Genomic DNA, 22970 nt, shown 5'->3' on the forward strand with positions numbered 1-22970 from the left:
TCACAAAAAACAACAAGCCTTTACATCTGTGACTGAGGTTCACTCCCATTAAAAACCCATCACACCCACTACAACCATGCTACACTTACTGCGCGCAAAACCCATTGCTATAATTGGTTCCACTGCACCCTTTACCCACTCTGGACGGGGCCAACTGGCAAATTCAAACCACTCTGCAGTAACTGGAAAAGAACCATACCCTAGTTGTGTCTCAGAGACAATAAAGTGTGACAAACTGCTTCCAAACATGGGGAAGAACTGAAAACGCACAAATTGTTTCAGTCAGATAGGAAAGAAATAACAGACAAAACAGAAAAGAGACGGGGAGAAGCTCCATTGCCTGCTACGGAAGGCAAACAGTGATGACGGTGTGACTGCGGGCCGACGGCATCCCTCCGGAGAAGAGTGCACACTCCATCAGACCGCAAAAACAGGCAAGAGGGTCGCAACCATTACCTCGGACAGAGATGAAGAGGAACCCCGGAGCCTGGCATTCTCAGACTCACAGGACAGCCGAGAGAATGTTTGTGTGAAGGTGTTTTAACAGCTAGAGAAAGCTAAACAGAAAGCAAGCAGGGCAGTTTGAATGTGATTGTGTAAGGAAAGTGTGACCGAATGACGTATGAATACATGCACGAGGGGTGGTGACTGTGTTCGATCAAGGCTCAGCTAGAGCTTGAGAGAGCATCTTGGAGATGTTTGTCATACCAGAGCGAGGAGCATGTCTGTACGAGGACGAAACTGAGAGAAAACGCTAGCAGGACCCCGAGGCTCTGAACACAAGCACGCTGCCTTCTCGCTAAAATAGAACGCACTCAAGACAGACTCGCTGACTCTCCCAAACTTGTGCTTTAAGGGAAGGAAAAAGCATAAAAACACTCATTAGTATTAAATAGTACAAGAAATTGCAAATGAGAGCAGAGCCGAGGACTGGAAGATATTTATTAAAAAACATGATTTATAAGCAAAAAGTAAGTAATTATCCTCAGCCAAACACAATAGAAGCTCACAATCAGTCATAATTGTTGCTTGGTGTGACATGACTGCAGATAAAGGAAAACTATAATTGATATTCTGAACTGAGTTTTCCTAATTAAAACACTGATTATTCTGGTAAACAGACAATGACAACCAGAGGCGTGGCACTGCCCTTTAGAGGAGGCACTTGCACGGCGCTAAACCCAAGTTCCTTCGAGGCCCTGATTTTTTTTGGTTTTTTTGACAGTGCGCCGTTGTCCGGGGATTGGGGAACTTCATTGATATGTAAACACAAACACAAAAACGGGAGTGCAGTTTTTATACGACACAATCCCCTAACCGAGGCCTTTTATTTGTTTTCTCCAATAAATGTCAAGTTTTATTAACATATTGACCCTGAGAGACAGAGAGCGAGAGAATGGGAAAAGAGACAGTGTGTGGACGACTGTGATGTTATTTATATATATAAAATAAAAAAAAACTTTAAAAAAAATGCTCCAAATCCTTACCAAATCCTTGTGTAGGAAAAGTTTAGGATTGAAGGGCTTGTGGATTACAAAGGTTGGACACTGAACAATAGGGGCTTACTTAGAGCTGGTACTGGGCAAATAGGGGAGGCAGTTGAGGACAGCACACTTAATGGAAGTGACAGTCAGCAGATACGCACTGGTCCCCTTCATCCGCAATTGCACGCACTCCCTCCTTTGGCAGACCAGAAAAGAGAAGGGGAAGAAAAAGAAAGAGAGACAGAAGAAAGAAAGAAAAACACCACCCCATCTACTGATTACATACAATACAGTGGGAGAGAGGTAGGTGAGGTGAGGGGGGTAGAGTGGGGTGAAGTGAATAGACAGAGTGCTGCCAGGGCCTACTTTTAGATAGCGTGGTTATCAGGAAGAGAAGGAGCGCCAGAAACAAAGAGGAAGTTTGCTGCTGTTGTTTTATCTGGAAGCACATTAAACTGAGAGGCACACAGGGGACGAGACAGTAAGAGTAAAGAGAGAGGCCATTCAGAGCGAGGGAAGAAAGTGTCTAAAAATCAGGCAACCTTCAGACACATCCCGTCCCGTCCCTCTAACTCAAAGCTACACACATGTGCACACTTTGCCCTTGGCTCAAAGTCATCCCTAGTTCATGGTCGCTGGCTTTGATAGGAGACGGGGCCCTGGAACGAGTTACTAACGACCCAGAAAGCTGCTCGTCGGGCTATTGGTGCAGCCTGATATGAAGCGAGAGAGGTCGTCACTGGGATGGAAACTCAATGTGGCCTTTGATAAAACACTCAAAGAAGGATAAAAACAGAACTGGAATTAGGCAACCCATCAGGCCATGATGGAAAGTAGGCAAGATAGCGAGGGCCAGGCGATGGGAGCCGGGGGTAAATCCGTGCCCTTGTGGATTGCCCTTGACCCTGAGGCCTGCATTGAGAAACTGTTGAGCACAGCACCTGCCAGGTGTGGGCTTGGAGAAGGATGAGAGGCATGTCAATGAGAGGGTCCCCCCCTCCCGACTCCCCTGCTGCCAAACACAACACCCAGGCAGCCCGCTGGATCCAACTAATCAGAGAACTTAGCCGCTGACCTCTCCGCGGGCTCTATACCTTTTAATGAGATCCATGTCTTTGATTTGTCTAGCCGCCTGGAGAGAAAGACAGATCATGCATAAGCTCAGACAAACACACACACACACACACACACACATACAAACACATCAGCTTTGCTAACAGTTGGGCAGTTTCACATTGACACACAAAGACACAAGCGACGTTGAAATAATGAACGGTCTGTAATGCACTATGGCCAAGGGCTCTCGCGCGTGTGCGCCCATGCACAGAGGAAGCGGATACACAACGATGAACTAGAACAACCGCTGCCTGAGAACTAACGAAAGCCTGCCCAGCTAATCAGCACACACAGGAGCACACGGAACCACACAGACATAAGCCGAGCCCAGCTCAAGGACACGGCACCCACCTTGTTAAGGGAAGGCCAAGGGAGGTGCAGGTGAGATTGGATCCAGACATGCTTGCTCACAGATAGAATTGAATTATTGATCAGCCAACAGATTGTGTTATGAGGAATTCATGGATCCATGCTTGGCCTGCCCGGCTCCCCGAGGCTGAAAGACAGACTGTGTGTGGACTCACTATACATGTATACATTTGTGCATGTGTGCGGATGCGTGTGTGCTGGGCAAGCCTAGGGGGAGGAAGGCAGCCCTGGTCAAAGACCGAATTATTTTCCGTGGGCAGAGTGGGCAGTGTGAGCTCGCACTTAGACAAGACCGAGCAAACAGTGAATCGATCAAGCTGGCTGGGGTGATGCATACAGAAGGAAGGCCTCAATCCTTGCTGTGCCGAGAGGGCTTTAACTGCTCACACACTGAGTGGCTTTTTCATTGGCACTCAGGCAACAGCACAATCCTCAGCTCTTAATACTACCAATGGAAAGAGAGGAAATGGGATTTTTATTTGTCTGAGCACCAAGGGTGGTCTGCTGCTCCGAATAATACACTAAAATACAGGGTCTAGCTTAGGCTGTGCTCTGTTATCAGCATCAGAATTGGCCAACATGAGGTGCAAAAGGACTGTGTTCTATCACAAGGCTGTGGAGCAGGCATAAAATGAGGGACTGGACAGGGGTAGGATGTTTGGGGGTTTTTTGGTGGTGCATCTTTTTACAAAGCTTAAGCATCCTGAGTGTAAGAAATACACTTTTAATTATACCACATTTAATAATCTCACTGGTTTTCAGCGATGAGGACTCGTTTGTTTATATCTCATGTGAAGAACAGATGCATAGTTTGAACATGCTCAGGAGACACAATGTTTTGTTTTCTGTACATCTGAAGGTGGAAAGAGCCATAGTAACCCTGTGGGTACGTGACTTTGTTTTTTTCCATTACCAACTCTGTACTACTAATTAAACAAAGGACACAGAGGAATGCTCGATGACAGCTCACAGAAACAGGGAGTGGGAATGAAACAGAACAGAACCTGGGTAAAAATATAATAAGAAAAAAAAAACTGAGGCTAAGAGAGATGGAGAGACATGTCAACGGTTGTGTGCTGCTGATTTAAACAAGGACGGCTACAGAGCGATCCTTACTGAGATCTAGAGCGGTAGCTAAATGACTACTTGGGCCTGATCGCGGTAGCAGTCGGCACCAGTCTACAAATAAACAAGCGACCGCGACTCTTACACCCCACCTCACGTCCATCTGTTACAGGAATTTTACACTCTGCTCCTCCATATCCAAATGAAAGAGGACAGGAGTAGAAGGGGGGAAAAATCTTTCCTGGTGAGACTTGTGTGATTTGGGGAGCCAATCTGGCTGAATGTTTTTTGTAAACAGTGTGACTGCAGCTTGTTTTTGGAGAACGCACTAGAGAGCAGCATTAGGTTGTTTAAGTGTGTAACAAGGAAAGAGACAAGGGTCTTGGTAGTAAGGTTCTGTAACCCCAGCAGCAGATCTACTCTGGCTAATGACCGTAATTAAAGAACCCAGCTTCATTGAGGGACTTGACGTGGGATAAGCTCAGGAGGGATGTGGAATAGACGTAGTTACAGCAGATGGAAGTAACCACAGGACTGAGTTTAAAAACGCTCGGGCTGAACGTATCGGAGGCTGAGTGGTAGGTTAGTGTGTTATGAGGGCTTGTAAATATTTAGGCATTCTTACAAGGATATGTGGCTACCGCTCTCACCATCTACCATCACATGTCTGACTAACTGTATATTGCACAACAACAAATCAGGAAATGGATACCACTTCACGGGATATGCCGACACCAGCATAAAATAGCCAACAACATCCTTTTTTTTTTTTTTTGGCTGAATAAGTTCCGGGGGGGGGGGGGGGGGGCAAAACTGGGAAGTTTTGGGGCTGCCCAGATGAGTCAGTGAGGAATAATGCATGTCATCGTGGCTGCGTGAATAGGAGAGCGAGGCTGGGGGGCAAGCGAAGACACCCAAGACATAGAGCTATGATGACACTACCACAGATCTGCATTTCAGAAGACAGCTCCGAGCCCCAGGCAGGTTTGAAGCACCAGGATTAATAACCACGTGCACTACAGACACACCGACGAAGAGAAGACAAAGAAGAGAGCTGAAAAAAACTACGATCCGACGGGAGGGGGAGAAAAGTTATGGAGAGCAAGAGAACAGATAGAGACTGCTAATAAAGAGAACTAAGAGAGATGAGGGTGTTAACAGGAAATTGTAAACGTGATCGCAGTGGGTACTTCTAAACTGATCCAACGTATGGGTCACGGTTGGCTGAATGTGGAACAACTGAGGTTCCTGTATACATTCACCAAACCGACGGGAGGTGATGGTATACAGAGCCAGTGGGGGGAGCGCATACTGCTGCAGGTCTGATTTTAGTCCACCAGAATGCCTCAATGTGACAAGGTCAAAACCAAGGTAAAGACCTGACTCATGGTGATGCGCTCTAAAAATCCAAACTATTTAAAAGAAAAGTTCTTTTTTTTTTTTTATTTGTTTTGCTGCTTGTATTCTACTCATCTTCCCCCCCACAGAATTGCTTTGCTGCTGCACTGGGTAGCTAATTTCCCCAGGCAGATCAATAAAATTTAAAAAAAAAAAAGAAAAGAAAAAAGGATTACCTTAGAAAAATCACACCACAGACTATCACACACAGATTTGAATACCCAATGGTCACTACAAAAAAAAAAAAAGTCAGTCTCTAAGGTTACAGCAGTATCTTTGGCAGCATTTTTACCGCTGTTGCTGAGACCGCTACCACAGTAAAACGCTCTGTCAGTTTACAGATGAGAAGCAACAGAGCCAGTGGCATTTAACGAGATTCACAGCAACTTTCACAATTGCTGTATGAACAGATTTTAATAGGTCCCTCTTGGATCATAGGCAGCTGAAAGGCCAAGATACCCACCTCATTTAACAGAGACAAGGACATGATACTGACCAAAAAAGAATTTAATTTTCATAATACCATTTCAAAATGAAATGTAATAAAGGCAGATAACCTTGCTCCTACAGTATCCTCCATCACATCAGCCCTTTGTGAAAAAGGTTATGAATTTAGACCTAGACAGTGCAGAAGACGTATAGACATATATGCAATGGCCTGTATTTATGTAATGTTCTGGTGAGTATGCTACATTTTATAGGAAGATGCACAATGATATGTGGTCGCGCCATCATATTTTTTATTTTGTTCGTTTAGCACTATATCGTAATTTCAAACGACATAACCGCCAGCGGCAAGTAAGCGTTAAAGAAGGCCTGCAAGCTTCACACTAACAAGCACAGGTATTTGGAACATCTCCTCTTTCCATATTTTGACTGAAACAGACAACCGAGGGACAAACACCCAACCTCCAGCAGTGCTGCCACCCCCATGTCCACTTCCATCTGCCAGCAGGTTTTCAGCAGACGCCAGAGATAATAAGGGCAGCATATGGTTTCTCATACTATTTTAGTGCACATACCTTTGGATAAAATTTGGGAATTTATTCCACTATTGCATACTGATGTTTCTAAAATGTACAAACAAGAGTTGCTTGTGATCTGAAAAAACAGACAATAAAATGTGTATAGTATATTATTTATATATATATATATATATATATATATATATATATATATATATCGTATTTCCCGGACTACAAAGCGCACCTGAATATTAGCCGCACAAGCTAAAATCAGGGGAAAATCCTGTTTTGTACATACATTAGCCGCACCTGACTAAAAGCCGCAGGTGTTTCAATGTTGACTTATCATATGTAAGAGAATATGCACAAAGGGAATTGTCAGGAAAGAGATGGCTGTTTGGAGACACACCCCTTTTATTAATATTTTTGAAAAAAAAAGTTATGGGTACATATTTGCACATGTAGTACATAACAGTAACCTATAGCACACCAGGAAAATAGATTCGGCCTACCTTTTAGGCTCAGGTGCAGTGACACGGCTTTAACAAGAAGAAAAGTCAGTCATTCACCATCTTTCTCTTCTTCCTGCGCTCTAAAACCACCAAAGTCCTCTTCTCCAGTGTCGGATACTAACAGGCTCAGGATGGCTTCGTCATCCACTCTCCGCTTCTCTCCTTCGTTGTCACTTTCAAAACCAAAGAAATCCTCATTGTCAGTGTCAGAGTCGAACACCCTAAGAAGGGCCGTGGCGGTGTCCTCCTCTCCATCATGCAGCAGTCCAGCCCTTCAAAATCCGTTGGTGATCGTGGATGTTTTCACACTTTTCCACGCTGTCAGAATCCACCGGTGGAGTTGGGCATAACTTGCTTTTTGCAAGTTTATCGCCGCTCATCATCCACGACTCCCGCTGAATGCGTAGCGCTACTTTGAAGTTTGTTTTTCGCGCTACTTCGTACGGCACTACGTTGCCTGGCGGACGGACATGTGACTAACATACCACTCTTGAACCCCGATCCTTCCGCCAGGCAACGTAGTGCCGTACAACAGCGGAACAAACAAAACAAATCGTCTTACGATATCACAAAAATCATGGAAAATCCATAGAAAAGCCGCACCTGACTAAAAGCCGCAGGGTTCAAAGCTTGTGCAAAAAGTAGCGGCTTATAGCCCGACAATTACGGTATATATATATTAATTTTTTTATTTTTTCCTTCAAATACTTTTCATATTAAATCTATTAGTTTGGTATTAATGTCACTAGCTGGTGTTGCCAACACATTATGCAGTTGCGCATAATTGTAATAATGTTTTTTCTTAATGTGACAATATGACACATTCAACACACATACAGTTCCTAAATTCAATAATCACAGCTATTAATTAAAGTTATGAATTAAAATCAATTACATTATCTGCATAATTGTTAGACTTCACTTTTTATGCAGGCTTATGTAACAATCCTCTTAGTTTGTGCGAGAGAGTGGTGTGCAGTGGATGCACCTTACTTTAAATGTGTTGTCAGAAAGGAAAACTAAGTGACAGCATTGAGCAACTATGGCTAGGACATAAACAACTAGCCACTTTTTTTCTTCTCAACACAGCACAACTCCTGGACCACTCCCTGGTCACCTACAGTTTGGATTCCTGTAAGACCATTCTCTCTGTTCCCTCCCAAAACAAAAAAAAGCTCTTTAATCGGCTCCAAACGGTACAGAGTCGACACCCACACCAAGTCTGCTGACCACGTCACACGTATTCTCATCCAGCTTCATTGCATCCCCATTACTCAAGTGTATCTGGATCAAGACTCTGCTTCTCACTTTTAAAGCTCTCAATGACTTGGGACCCTCGTATCTTTCAAGCGTCCTTCACCCTTATACCCCTTCCTGTGCCCTACACTCGGCTTCAGCTGCTCTCCTGACTCCTACTTGCTTGGAAATTATCACCACGGGTGCCAGAGCCCTTGTGCTGTACCTCGTCATTGGAAATTATTACCACTTCACCCTCATCAGCTTGATTCGTTGACACAGGTTCAAATCACAGCTCAGAACCCAACTGTTTTCATCAGCATATCAGCTACAGCCGTCTTGTTCTACAATCATGTTATTCCTTGATTTTAAATCTCTCGTTATTGTTCTTGGTGTTGATTTTGTATTGTAAGATGACCTTGAGCACTTCCTAAGGTGAGCATATTTGAGATTTAACAATCAAAAAATAAAAAATTTATATATATATATATATATATATATATATATATATGAGTACTATTTTTAAGCTATAAAGTGTATTACATTACTTTATCTAAGTAGCAACTTTTCCACTGTTGGTAACAAAAAATATGTTTTTAAACATATGCCCAATTTCAAATTCTTTTAAAGCCCCAATTCATTAAGAAGTCTGTGTATTTTTTTTAAAGGCTCTCCAGGTGGGTTCCTTAGATTCAGACGGATCATTCATCTCTTTAACAAAGTTACACTGGCACACACCATTCCTCTAGGTCTTCCTCAGTTTGCCACATTACGGTCCCCCACGTCCCTCTCAGGTTGGTGTGACCTTCATCTGCAGCTGCTGCCAGTGCAGTGACCCCTTACGCATCTGACACCCACCGTTTCTGGCTGACACTCACATTCAGTTCTTCCTAATTAATCGCCCAGTGTACTTGATCAAAAAAACAAAAAGAAAAAACAAAGAAAAAAAAAAAAAAAAGAGGGCCTGCACTCAACCATATTAACATAAACCAGCAGGACGTCATTTTAGCTGTAAAGCAGAGGTGATAATTAAAAATGATCTTGGCAGGAGGAAATTGGTCAGTTTGAGGATTAACTGTGAAATGACTCACTTGGATAAAAATGAATTGTAGTCTCTGGTGCCTCGGCTAGGATTAAATGGCACTCCACATAGAGTAACTCGGACAGGAACAAAAAGTGCAGGGAAAATGCAGTACAGGTGGTATAAGTACAGTGGGGCAAAAAAGTATTTAGTCAGCCACCGATTGTGCAAGTTCCCCCACTTAAAATGATGACAGAGGTCAGTAATTTGCACCAGAGGTACACTTCAACTGTTAGAGACAGAATGTGAAAAAAAAATCCATGAATTCACATGGTAGGATTTGTAAAGAATTTATTCGTAAATCAGGGTGGAAAATAAGTATTTGGTCACCTCAAACAAGGAAAATCTCTGGCTCTCACAGACCTGTAACGTCTTCTGTAAGAAGCTTTTCTGTCCCCCACTCGTTACCTGTATGAATGGCACCTGTTTGAACTCATCATCTGTATAAAAGACACCTGTCCACAGCCTCAAACAGTCAGACTCCAAACTCCGCCATGGCCAAGACCAAAGAGCTTTCGAAGGACACCAGGAAAAGTATTGTAGACCTGCACCAGACTGGGAAGAGTGAATCTACAATAGGCAAGCAGCTTGGTGTGAAAAAATCAACTGTGGGAGCAATCATCAGAAAATGGAAGACATACAAGACCACTGATAATCTCCCTCGATCTGGGGCTCCACGCAAGATCTCATCCCGTGGGGTCAAAATGATCATGAGAACGGTGAGCAAAGATCCCAGAACCACACGGGGGGACCTGGTGAATGACCTGCAGAGAGCTGGGACCAAAGTAACAAAGGTCACCATCAGTAACACACTACAACGGCAGGGAATCAAATCCCGCAGTGCCAGACGTGTTCCGCTGCTGAAGCCAGTGCATGTCCAGGCCCGTCTGAAGTTTGCCAGAGAGCACATGGATGATACAGCAGAGGATTGGGAGAATGTCATGTGGTCAGATGAAACCAAAGTAGAACTTTTTGGTATAAACTCAACTCGTCGTGTTTGGAGGAAGAAGAATACTGAGTTGCATCCCAAGAACACCATACCTACTGTGAAGCATGGGGGTGGAAACATCATGCTATGGAGCTGTTTTTCTGCCAAGGGGACAGGACGACTGATCCGTGTTAAGGACAGAATGAATGGGGCCATGTATTGTGAGATTTTGAGCCAAAACCTCCTTCCATCAGTGAGAACTTTGAAGATGAAACGAGGCTGGGTCTTCCAACATGACAATGATCCAAAACACACCGCCCGGGCAACAAAGGAGTGGCTCCGTAAGAAGCATTTGAAAGTCCTGGAGTGGCCTAGCCAGTCTCCAGACCTCAACCCCATAGAAAATCTGTGGCGGGAGTTGAAAGTCCGTGTTGCTCGGCGACAGCCCCAAAACATCACTGCTCTCGAGAAGATCTGCATGCAGGAATGGGCCAAAATACCAGCTACTGTGTGTGCAAACCTGGTAAAGACCTATAGTAAACGTTTGACCTCTGTTATTGCCAACAAAGGTTATGTTATAAAGTATTGAGTTGTATTTTTGTTATTGACCAAATACTTATTTTCCACCCTGATTTACGAATAAATTCTTTACAAATCCTACCATATGGATTCATGGATTTTTTTTTCACATTCTGTCTCTCACAGTTGAAGTGTACCTCTGGTGCAAATTACTGACCTCTGTCATCATTTTAAGTGGGGGAACTTGCACAATCGGTGGCTGACTAAATACTTTTTTGCCCCACTGTAGCTCTACATAGTTTTTATTAGTCAGAGATTTCTGCAAACCTCTTTTAAACCTAGATCTCCTCGACAAAGATCTATCAATGGGCCGATAAATCCTGCACAGACGGCTCAATTTGTGCGGAATTAAGCATCGTCTCATCTTCGATGTGTTAAAAGTCTGAGAGATATGACTTGTCTTTTCATCGTAATGGCTAGGGAGGTGGGCCTTTCACGTTCCAGCTGACTGAAGCGGGCACGACCTAAAGTGTTTATTTTTTTCATAGCAATATGCACCAAAGCAAAAAATAAAAATGAAATTGCTGCTCACTTTTCTCCTGCCAATACAAAACCTGTGAAGTGAACACATTTGCTCAGATAAATCAAGGTGACCCACGAATCTCATCACTTGTGATAAATTTTCACATACCCTCCTCTGGGCTGTCAGGCAAAATGACTCCGTGGTTGTTAACCTTTGCCAGCGGCCTAAATAGGTGGGTTGGTTGACTTGCTTCCAGTAAGCAGGCACATCAGTAGCCTCTGTGATACTATGTGTCAGTTTCAACCAGTCAGCTCAGGTGCCACAGGGGAAGCTGGTGAGAGGAGGGAGAAACCGAGGCAAACATCTGTGTTTTCTATCCATCACGAGTTCAGCCTTCATCCATGCGATGACGCCGACAGCCAATACCACACTCGTTCCCAAAAAACGCCCTTTGAACAGCAGTGCAGATCATGATTTCCTCTGGGCTAACTTTTTCAAGTGTTCGCTTAGCTCTGAATACATCATCATCATCACTCTTCTCCTCCTCTGCTCTCTCGCCCTCAAAAGAAGATGGGATATCTCAGTTCTTCTGCAGAACATCCTGAACAAAACCACTTAAGTCAGTAATAAAAAGGAAGCTCCCTCCCTATGCAAATAATTTAGCTCCTTCAGGAATGCGAGTGTGTTTACAATATTCATCACATTCCTCTTATGCTCTGAGCACAGAGAGGGGAAAGAAGAGTCACAATGTTTAAAAGGTGGACGTGAGGACAGAGAAAGAGCAGAAAGGGCAGGAGTGGGGGGGAAACCAGTGAAAGTATGCAGCAGCACTGAGGAAAACATTTTCTCAAGAACCGACTGCATGGTATGTTCGGTTGTTGGCGTGGGCTAAAAGACAGCATGCTGACAAAGTGTCATGAATGTTATAGTGGTAAAAGTACACCCCACTGAGCTGTACATGACCACTTTATTTGTGAACTGCTCTGCAAGCAGACCAGCTTAAACCGTTGCAGGGAACTTTCTGTTGAGGGAGATGAGTGCTTTGTCTCGCCTTGGTTTCTTCCTCCACACAGCCCATCTCATAGCCTGCTGCTGAGGGAGTAGGGATGAAAATTACCACTGTCACACCTGGCAAGTTTGTTATGCTATTTTTAATTCTAAGTGGATGTGGCTGAGTCGCGAGGGTTTCATTTGAGTCGGAACGTCACATTGCTTTGGTATCGTGCTGATACAAAGCTGTGGAAAACATGATGGCATTAAAGATGCCACAGGTACTGGAGTACCTATAGATAAAAAGAACCCGTGAAATGACAGTGCATGCGCACCAACAGGTGTGATGAGATCTGAAGTGATATATAGGGATTGATTTGGACAATCAGTGACATGGACAACCAAAAGCTAGAATGTAATGTTTCTGATCATCAAAAACATTAACAATAGTTAAATTAGTTAAATAATTGTTAAATCGTTAACTTTGATTTAGCACATTTTTTTAAAGTTTCGTTTTAGTTTAGCTACACCCAGGCCTGAATACAGTAAGACCTGTTGAATCAGGTCACCTTACGAAGTGAAGTAGGGTAAAAGATCTCCAACAGCATGCCACGATCTAAGGAAACAGCTGAGGAACAAAGTCTGTGACATCTATCAGTCTGATAAGGGTTACAAAGGCGGTTCTACGACTTTGGGACTTCAGTAGACCACTGTGATAGCCATTATCCACAAACAGTGAAAACTTGGAACACTGGTGAAACTTCATAGGAATGGCCAGCCTACCAAAATTACTCCAAGACTGCATCAACAAGTCATCCAGGAAGTTACAAAAGAACCTTGAACACCACCTAAAGAACTCTGGTCCTCACTTGTCTCAGTTAAGGTCACAGTTCAGGATTCAACAATAAGAAACAGACTGGGCAAAACAGGGAGAGTTCCAAGGAGTAAATGCCTGCTGACCAAAAAGACCCCAAAAACGTAAAGACATTTGCCAAAACACATCTTAATAAGGAAGACTTTTGGGAACATATTCAGTGGACTGATGAGACAAAAATGTAACTTTTTGGAAGGTTTGTATTCCTCTGGTACAAAACTAACACATCACTTCATAAAAAGAACATCATACCAACAGTCAGGTGGTAGTGTGATGGCCTGGGGCTGCTTTCCTGCATCAGGAACAGGATGACTAGCCGTAATTGATGGAATCATGAATTCTGTCCTCCAGAGAATCCTGAAGGAGAATGTCATCAGTTTGTTCCCTCAAGGTTGGGTTATGCAAGTCTACCTCTGAATGGCTCAAAAAAAGAGAGAGATGCTTTTGGAGTGGGCTAGTGAAAGTACGGAACTAAATCAGAATGAGATGCTTTGGCATGACCTTAAAAAGGCTGCTAATGCTCAAAAACCCTCCAGTGTGGATGAATTAAAACAAGTCTTCAAAGAGAAGTGGACCAAAAGTCTTCGGCAGTGATGTCAAGGACTTATTGGCAGTTATTACCATTGCTTGACTGCAGTTCTTGCTGCCAAGGGTGGCACAACCACTTATTAGGTTTAGGGGGGATTTTTTTTTCCACAAAGTTCCAGTTAGGGTTAGATAACCTATTTCCCTTAATAAATGAAATAATCATTTATAAACTGCATTTTGTATTTACTGTGAAATATGCAAAAAGCTAAGAAATCAGCAAGGGGTCAAATACTTTTTCACAGTACTGTAATTGAGCTCCAAAGTGGTGTATGACTGTGCACGACATAGGCAAAAAAAGCCCTCCATGAATGGGTGAATGAGTGGTTAGTAAGACTGGAAAACCAGTTTGATGTCCATCTGTTTTAGAAAACAGTATTTGCAAAGGCTGGTGTCACGTGGTTTAGGCTGAAGTGGTCCTAGCTCACTGTTGTGTTTATGTGTATAAGCAGAGGAGGTTTATTGGTACTGGGACCAAATGCCATATATGACCTCCATAGTACAAACAACAGCAAATCAGGTCAAGATGGTGGTGTAACGGCAGGAATGCTGCTGAGAAGATAGTTTAGGACAAGGCTGTGGAATCCCAGGGCAGGGGTGGCAACTGTAAAACCCTGTGGTGATAAGATCAGAAATCCACCTCAGCATGACGTCCCTTCATCACGGGATAATCCTCGGACATAAAAAGACGAGCCTATCGCCAATCTGAAGGAAATCTCTAATGCCAAACTGACACACCCTTCAAACATTTACCCACACTCCCCTGAAACCTATTTGTACTTCTGTTAAGGGAGAGGAGCAAAGTACTCATGCATCCCACACCTATTTTATGACCAGTAAGTTTACAAAGTCCACTCGGAAACAAAAAATGTTGTGCAAACAATATCTGACAGTATGCCTTTCAAAAGTGAAAGTAAGCCTAGCAAATACGGCATTTAAATTATGAATCAGATGACATACTATATTTATTATGGTCAGAAAAAACAAGATTAACTAGCGGTAGTACACTGACATGAACCTTTTGCGATGAATATACACATGTCAAGTATCGGTTTAGGGGTGAATTTGTGGCAGATAGAGGAGAAATGGGATTGCCTGTTGCTTACAAAGATTATGGTTTCATTTTTTAAAATGAAAACGGCAGAAGTCAGTAATCCAGAGCAAAGGAAACATAAAACCCCCACAGTGGATTAGTTTAAATTCATTTGACCACAAAAATATTGCCAAACCGGTGTATATGTAGGAGACGACATGGTTTTGAGATATGAGAAAAAAATTGTGCAGCACTACGAAGTTACAGGATGAACTTTAGCACAACCAAAAACACGTAGGAGCTTTACAGCCGAGTGCTCACTGCCCAGTGATTCACTAGCTCTAGTTCTCAACTGGTCAGAGGTTATTTACCAGATCCAAAAATACACACAGTGGATTATATGGCAAAGTTTCATTTTGAAACCTAACTGCATATTTCCCATAAAAGTCAGGCAGGGGTGAGAGCGGGCTCACGGAAATGCTTGCTTTGCTTGTTGTTTTCCCCGCTTTCCTATTACAGCGTATGAGCTTGCATTCGGCTTTCGGGATTGTTTTGCAGAATCCTGAAACACTAGCATGACCTGAATGAGAAATGTCTTCCTATTCAGTTGTCCTGAAAAGAGCATCTATGATGAAGAAGCGTGGTACGCTTGTCTTCTTCACCCTTGCGGGGAGCAGGAGAAAACATTTATCACCGCTCTCCTCTGCGCAGATAAGGTGTCTCTATTTATTCAGAGCAGAGGAGATAAACACTGAATGAAGCAGTGTGGGACAGTGAGAGAAAGAAAGAAGAGAGAGAGATGGTGGCATAAAAGGGGGGGAAAGGACAAGGAAGCAGCTTGGTTCTCAATTGCCTGTGTGTGTGTCCATGTGAGCAGATGGCATTTATCCCTGTGCAGCCAGAGTATTGGGAGGCTGACCCCTGCTCTACAGTAACATCCCTCCAAGCCACCACTACTTACTACCACCTACAGCCACCTTTCTTGCTTTCATGTTTCCCCTCACACTACTAATCCATTCCCACTATGAGACTGCTTGTATAATGTTATTTAATGAGAATAATCCCCAGGGCGATGGAGCATCCTACATACAGTAGACCTCTCCACAAAGAGGGGTCAGAGGATGGCAAGGGCTGTTAATAAAAGCACTATTTAGAAAGGCAACAAGGCAGTACAGTGGTCTGTTGAGGTCTGCGCCAGGGACGGAGAGATACAGACTGACAGAACTACACAGGAGATTCAACAGGGACATGAATAGTGCTTCTGTCCTTCTTGTTTTCCACAAGAGAGACAAGACAGAAAGCAAAAAAAAGAAAAGAAAGACAAACAGAAGGCGTAGTTCACTACCACTTCTGTCCTCTCTCATGCTGATATACAGCCTAGTGTCCAGAGGTGAGGGACACAGTTCGCATGCCCATTTCTCTCTGAAGCTGCCTGTGGGGACAGACGTCTCGTAGCGCTGCTGAGGTGAAATGCATGGTTGCGAGACAAGAATGTCTCCCAGAGGTTTGTCTTTTAGAACAATCAGCTGTTGAGTTTGAGAAAAGTAGAGCAAGTTGGCACCCAGACAGCCATAACAACAACTATGCAACTACGGGCTGTAATGAGATTTTGAAAAGCCCTGTAAAAAGACGGCGTCAAGGACACTGTTTTAGAATGTTAAGAAAACCAAACAGCACCGTTTAACTCTCTTTGTAGTACATTTTTAAGCCACAAACGTTATAATAACTAAAACAATAACAAGCAAAGAACAGCGGCGTTACATCAGCGTAACGGCGTTCCTGGCACAAGGTTTACGCTCCCCTGCTCCGTCAATCGGGCGCATAATAAGATATCCAAACTTGGTTCCATACGCACCGGGGTCTGAAATTGACTCTGCGTTTATGAACTATGAAGCAAACAGTCCCAACCCCGCTTTAACGGGGATACACCAGCACCCCTCCTGGAACTCACCTTGAAAGGGGGAAAAGAGAGAGCGAAGACAGTGGCACAAACGCGAATACTCCAAATCCTGAAGAATCTACCCCCTCCTTCCTGGTTGAACGATACAAAAAAGGAGAAAGACGTCCGTAAGCAAGTTTACATTTTACTCGCCTCTCCTGTGAGGGGGGGCTTCAGAAAGGCACTATTCCGTAGTATAAAAAAGAAAAACAAAACCCGGACTGCTTGGTTACACGAATTGTCAATTCCCGCTGAAAGACGACGCGAACAACTCCTTCAACAAAAGAGTGTCTTTGCTTAGAATTTCGGGACTTTCTCCACGCCCAGGTGCCGAGTCACATGGTAGGTTAGTTTCCAGGTGTGAGTGTCTCGTAGCTGCAGATCAGTTGGCAAGCGACACACCTGTGGGATGCGCTCGTGCGCTCGCTCTGACAGTCATCTCGTCCGGAAACGCGGAGGTTGTACATAGGGATGGGGAAGTTAAAAAAAAAATACAGAAAAAAAGCAATGGGATGAAACGGGGAGAGAGAGGAAGAGAAAGAGAGAGAAGTGCGCACTGAACGGAGAACAGACGTCGCTCGGATCGCAAAAGGAAGTAGTCTGACCCCCCCCTCTCTCTCTCCTTCGCCTCCTCCTCCTTCTCCTCCTACTCCACTCAGCCGGCGAAGCTACTGTACGAGGAGACAACAGCCGGGAAGTAGCGGGGAGGGAAAACGGAGCAACTTGTATCGTCTGTTCTCTGACGCACCGAAATATTTCCGCGCGATGGTAGCGGTGTGGTAAGCCCCCCCTGCCGCCGTACTGTGGTTCCCAAATTGTGGTCCGGACTCCTCAGTCTGCGGGGGCGGTTCCAGGTCAATCCAGGCAGTGCTCGCAAAGAATTGTTAGGAATGTGTGGAAAACAGCCGATTAGGTTTCGGTTTCAACTGATCCCATTCTCACCCGGGTGTATGGTACACTACACAGGCACACGCACAGTTCTGTCTAGTTAGAGCTCGCCACGTTAAATCGCCTTTATTGGGACAGAATCTGTCAGCAGTTTTCCCGCCACATCACAAGTGAGGAAATTAGTTCCCCAAAAGCAACAGACAACTAACCACGTGGAAGCCACAGATGACTTAGATTTTATTTTTGTTTAAGCAGTTATATGCTGCTGATCTTTGCCACCAAAATAACATAATAAAGGCTTCCCCATCAGCATGCATGATAGGAAATGGTGGTTACAAGAAAACAACGCAATGTCTTGGTTATTTATTTATTAACTGTGGCGTCTCAGTAAACCATGACGGTGTGGCACTGAGCCGTTATAGATCCATAAAAGGACCCAGCAGCCGAGGCGGCTTAATGGAATATAGTTATCACTCACACTGTTTCATTAGCTTTCTTCCACTCCCGTCACAATACTATGTGGGCGTGGGGTGCATTTATGAAATACTGAGGTCAGGAATCCAAAATTCTTCCTGGAGCAACCCAACTCTTGAACCATAACATTTGTATTTTATTTATTCTTGGGTCTCAAAATAGATTCTCTAGACTCTATTAACTCAATTACAATTACAGCAGCTTTTGTTGAAGCATAGCCTAATATGTGTTTAACTGCAGGGCATGCACTCCTCAGGTTTGCACTCCACCTTCCCTCAAGCAGTTTGCAGGGTCTTTCAGCACCTTTAAATCAGTGCGCATTTAAAAGTACATCATTTCCATTCGTCCAGGATAATCAACAGGCATCGCTGTGGAAAGCTTCCACCACATATTGCATTGGAAAGGGTTTTCACTAGTTCTCGCAAGAACTGTTGACAAGGAGGCCTGTCATGTCTCCAAAGAAAGACACATTGCTGTTGAGCTGGCATTTGTTGATCCTGTGAGATTCCCCCAGCAAGTTTTCCCTGACATTGTCTGTCATGATTGGCAGCAGAAGCCTTCCTTTAAAGCGACCTGACAGTCACTGTAAATTAGCTGTCAGAATGCCGTAAACAATAGGTGCTTTACTGGTATATTTAAAGTGGATGAATTATGAATTATGTTAATTGCTCCTTTAACCCCGATAAACAACAAAACAGAGACATAAATAATCCACCAGCACTCCATACAAATGAATGCAGATTAATGTAGGGAGGCAATCCGGGGACTCTGTTTGGTTTAAAAATATTTCCAAAAGCAACCACTCGTCGTTTATTTATAATTCACCAAGCCCCCGTTTTGACTGTGAATTTACAAGAGCTGTATTAGTAGTCATTATACCACAAATTAGTGGTGTGATCGCTGTACCTCGACTGTGAATCGTTAATCACGAGAAGCATCGTCTTTGCAGCTCTTAAATCCAGATAGTGAAACAATCTCTCATTGGCCCGTGACTCTGTGCAACCTTTAAATCAGCAATATGTTTTCATCACTTAAAACAAAATACGAGTCAGAGTTTCTGCAGATTCTTCAGACATGCAAGCAGCAAGGAACTGAAAGTAGCATTGATTTCAGATATGGGCCATATGTGTTTTTAAGTGCTCTTTGAGCTTGATTGGCTCTTTTTCACTCAAGAGGTTATACCCAGTGTTTTTTTTGTTTTTTTTGCCTTGGAGCCTAATATCACATAACATTGCAATTTGGCGCACTGAGTTTTGTGACACTGTGTCATGCCTTGTTGTGTGGCTGCGTGTCAGCTCCGAGAGTGGTTTATGGGCATGCAAATGAGACTGTCTGTTGAACGAGGAGATGTGCTGCCTTCGCCCCAGAGCAAAAGAGTGGAGACAGCGTGGGGGTGTGAGTCAGTCCCTAAGTGCTGACACAGGCACAGAGCTGGCGAAGATGGGGGAGATGGCCTTCACAGGTCCTCACACTGACTGATGAGATCAAGAAGAAAGTAGGCCAAGCCAGACAAGTGTCAAGGAAACAGACACCCAGAGATGGAGTGAGAGAGACAAACACCTTCCAATCACACGTCGGACTGGGAGAGTGGAAAGTGGCGGGGGTAGAGCTGGCTTGTTTGGGGTCTGAGTTCAATATGTCCAAATCTGTTTGTCTAAAGAGTAATGAGGCTGCTGAGAGTCGTGGAACATGCTGGCCCAGGGGATCTCTGTAGAGTCCAAGTCAAGGCTTTCTAAATTCACTGAAGTGGAATAGAAGTTCACTTTGTTTTGCTAAGATAGCCTGACTGTGATGACATTTTGATCAATGCGCCCATACCTTCCTGCAGCTCGCCTTTATGTTGCTTGAATAGTGATGATATGTTATCACGCTGGTGTCAAACACCGCCATTTGTCACGCGGTGTCCCTCAGCTGGTCTTGGCAGTAAAACGTTTTACTATCAACATATTATACAATGTAATTTATGGTACAGCGTTTCGGCTGTCCATAGTGATATAGTGGTCATATTACATTCAAGGTTCAGAGTTCAAAGTCTGTTTGTCATGGGGACAGACTGCCCTCTGTTGGCTGCGGCTTATATTGTTTTTAATCAGTAATTTATAACCTGAAAATAGCAGGAGCATAACCTAAGTCAACCTATTGGGCAATGCTTTATATTGCACCATACAGTAGTTGCATGCTTATTTAAGAGGGTTTCTTTGCAGATATGGTCCAGGTGGCCTAATTCTGAAAACGGATGGGGTGGGGGGTTTGGTTAGTGCTTGTGAATTTGTTTGATTGTTTTAGCCATGGCAGTACTGTGAATTACACATCTTGTACTTGTCTTTGTGTACAAATCATACATGAAGACAAAAAAGAATCCGGTAAAACTCACAAATAGTTCATTATTACTAGTGTTGTCTCTGTTGTAGCTTTGTTTGTTTGACGTTTTTCCTACAATGGCATCATTTAGTTCATATATGCATATGCATGTCTCTTACCCACAGTAGTAATATAGGTGTGATATAATGAATGTAATGAATCCACATTGCACAGAAGGCACTGTGTCTTGTTTTTGGATTGTTTATTGTGTTTAAGGGAAACTGACTGCAGTGTGACTTATCACGCCGTTTCCTCCCATACAGATGGCATATGGAGTTCATATGGCTATATTCCTCACTAGAAACCACGAGAGTCCCACAGATGAAACTGTGTAAGTCTTTCACAGTTGGTAAATAACACAAAACAGTTGATCTTGGCTTTCACACAAAAATCCATGCAACCAATCATTTGTAATAGTGTCCTGGCCTTTTTTTTTGTAATGGCGCGTGAGCATCAGTGTGCGTGCATCGCAATCATCTCTTCAGTAAAGAATAAGGATGTTAAAACATCCTGTACGTTCACATAATTGTGCCCCGGTGCTCTCGCTGTGTAGGTGTATTGTCACTATCTTTCAGTTTTGCTATTCCCTTTATCACCAGGTGAAGGTTGGCAGACATACTGTTGTAGCAAGCGTAAAGACGCTTGCTAGCGTAAAGACGGAGAGACAACAGATGGAGCAGTTCACAGACACAGGATCTTGTCATGGTGGTGATTGATAAAGGTGTGAAGAGAGACTCGACTGGGAGACAGGGGAAGGGTTATTTAAAGCATAGGCTGCACTTTGATATGAATGGCTTCCTGACTTAGCAAAGTGCATCTCCAGCTGTCAGCGTGACTTACAAGTAATTAAAAAAGGGGCGAGCGTGCGAGTAAACCGAGCTGTGGCTACTGTTTGCAGGGCTCACAACCTTTGCAAAAAGCATGTGCGACAGGGAGACATCAGGTTTGGTATAAAAGGGATAGACAGGCTTATGGTGCTGTTCTGACTCAGTCTGGGAATAACCACAAGCTGGGAATAGCAGGGTGGCAGCAGTGTGTGGGTTGGTGTGAACAGTCTGCAAGCATGTGTGTGTGTGTGTTTTTATTTTGCATGTGTGTGTGTCAGAGAGACAGAAAAACACAATATTTAAAGGAGGCTGATGTGGTTGAATATATAGATATGTACAGTTAATGTGTATCATGTAAACTTACTGATCTACGGAAGTGAAACTGCAATGCTGAAGGTGTCTTTGCAGAACCTAAAAGGCATAGTAAGAAACATTTGTCTTGTGTTATCAGATGCCCCTTCAGACCAGCCGAACTGTCATTTTACCCAAGAAAAATGTCATTGTTTTCCTTCTCCTTCTGCTCATATCGCAATCTAATCACAGCTCGCTCAGCTCATCCTGTATGGTCCAGGTGGCCTCACTCTGAGAGCTAATAGAGGGAGTTTTAGCATTAATAAATGTCCTTAACCAGGCTGATGTGACACAGACCAGATTACACAATGGCCTCTTTACGTCCAGCCGTACTCTTGTAAGTAAACAAATGCATAAATCCACCGGTTGCACTTATATGTGTGTCCTGCCTGTTTCCTGTTGAGACTCTGATCAGAGAATCCAAGAGCTGCCTTGTCCTTGACAGCGTCTGGAAATGTGGGAATAAAAAGAGTAAGCTGCACTTTGTGAAAAAAGCTGGATAAGCCCGCTTGGTGCATACACAGAGTGGATTTGACTGGAAATCTTTCATTTTCTCAAACCAAAACAGCGTTTCTTAAAATACTACAAGCTGCTCTACATGGTGCAAGACAGATTAGATCATGACTTGAATGTGACAGCGATTTTTTTCCTCCTCTTTTATGAGCCTTGTGATTGGTGGTTCAGGAGGAAAATAGCTCTCAGCTTGTTGAAGGCTATGGGCTTTCCACTGAGCCCCTTTTGGATGCCATGTTTTTTATGTGGGCTGCCGAGCAGCCTGTGCTGAACGGTGGAAACAGCTAAGCCATCTGGTACACTCTATTTTCATCAGTCTGCCTACCAGCGGGGGAGAGCCACAGCCCAAAGGGACTTTCAGCTACTCTCACAGACTCCTATTTGTTCAACAGGTCAAGTTTAAGCCTTGCAGCGAGGGACCACCAAGCCAGATCTCATTTTATTACACAGTCCAGGTGATTATAAAACCCACACGTTGCTTGACTGGGCAGAGCTGGTGATAAAAGGGACTATACTAATACCAAAAAAAGCAATCAGGTGCCTCAGAGAATTAGAAGAGATTATTACTGTCACAGTTGTTAAGTGACCATAGCCCGGCGTGTCCTCAAATTCATTTAAAGCCAGGTTAAAAGGATCATCTTGTGAATTGAACTTTGTTCGTCTAATGTATTTCTTGGGATGAGAAAAGACAAATTTGAGCTTTGCAGGTGAGGATGAAACAGAGGCTGGCAGGATTCATTTGAGATTACTTGGCACAAACATGGTGTAATCCCCTTATCTGCGTACTTACCTGTCCCTGACAGTGATCCAAGCCTACCTCTATGAGCCTCATTGGCCTGACATTCTGGCAGTAGAAAAAATCCCTGTCTAATGTGTCAACCCAGGCAGCTTTAACACCTGGCACGCCAGTGCTTATCTGCTGAGCACCCAAAAGCACCT

The 22970-nt window shown here is 43.7% G+C and overlaps 1 protein-coding gene across 1 annotated transcript in view; it reads right to left on the reverse strand.

Moving 5' to 3' along the window:
• Positions 1-17283, reverse strand: part of plxnb2b (plexin b2b) — a 147406-nt gene extending 130123 nt beyond the window's left edge. Inside the window, exon 1 of the mRNA XM_085462344.1 lies at positions 16630-17283. The gene's annotated coding sequence lies outside the window, so the exon portion shown is untranslated. The remainder of the gene's footprint in view (positions 1-16629) is intronic.
• Positions 17284-22970: the final 5687 nt, after the last annotated feature.

Source organism: Copadichromis virginalis, linkage group LG7 (genome assembly GCF_057382275.1).
Source record: "Copadichromis virginalis isolate Kocher_CV1m ecotype Utaka linkage group LG7, C_Virginalis_male_GT1.1, whole genome shotgun sequence".
Lineage (NCBI taxonomy): Eukaryota > Metazoa > Chordata > Actinopteri > Cichliformes > Cichlidae > Copadichromis > Copadichromis virginalis.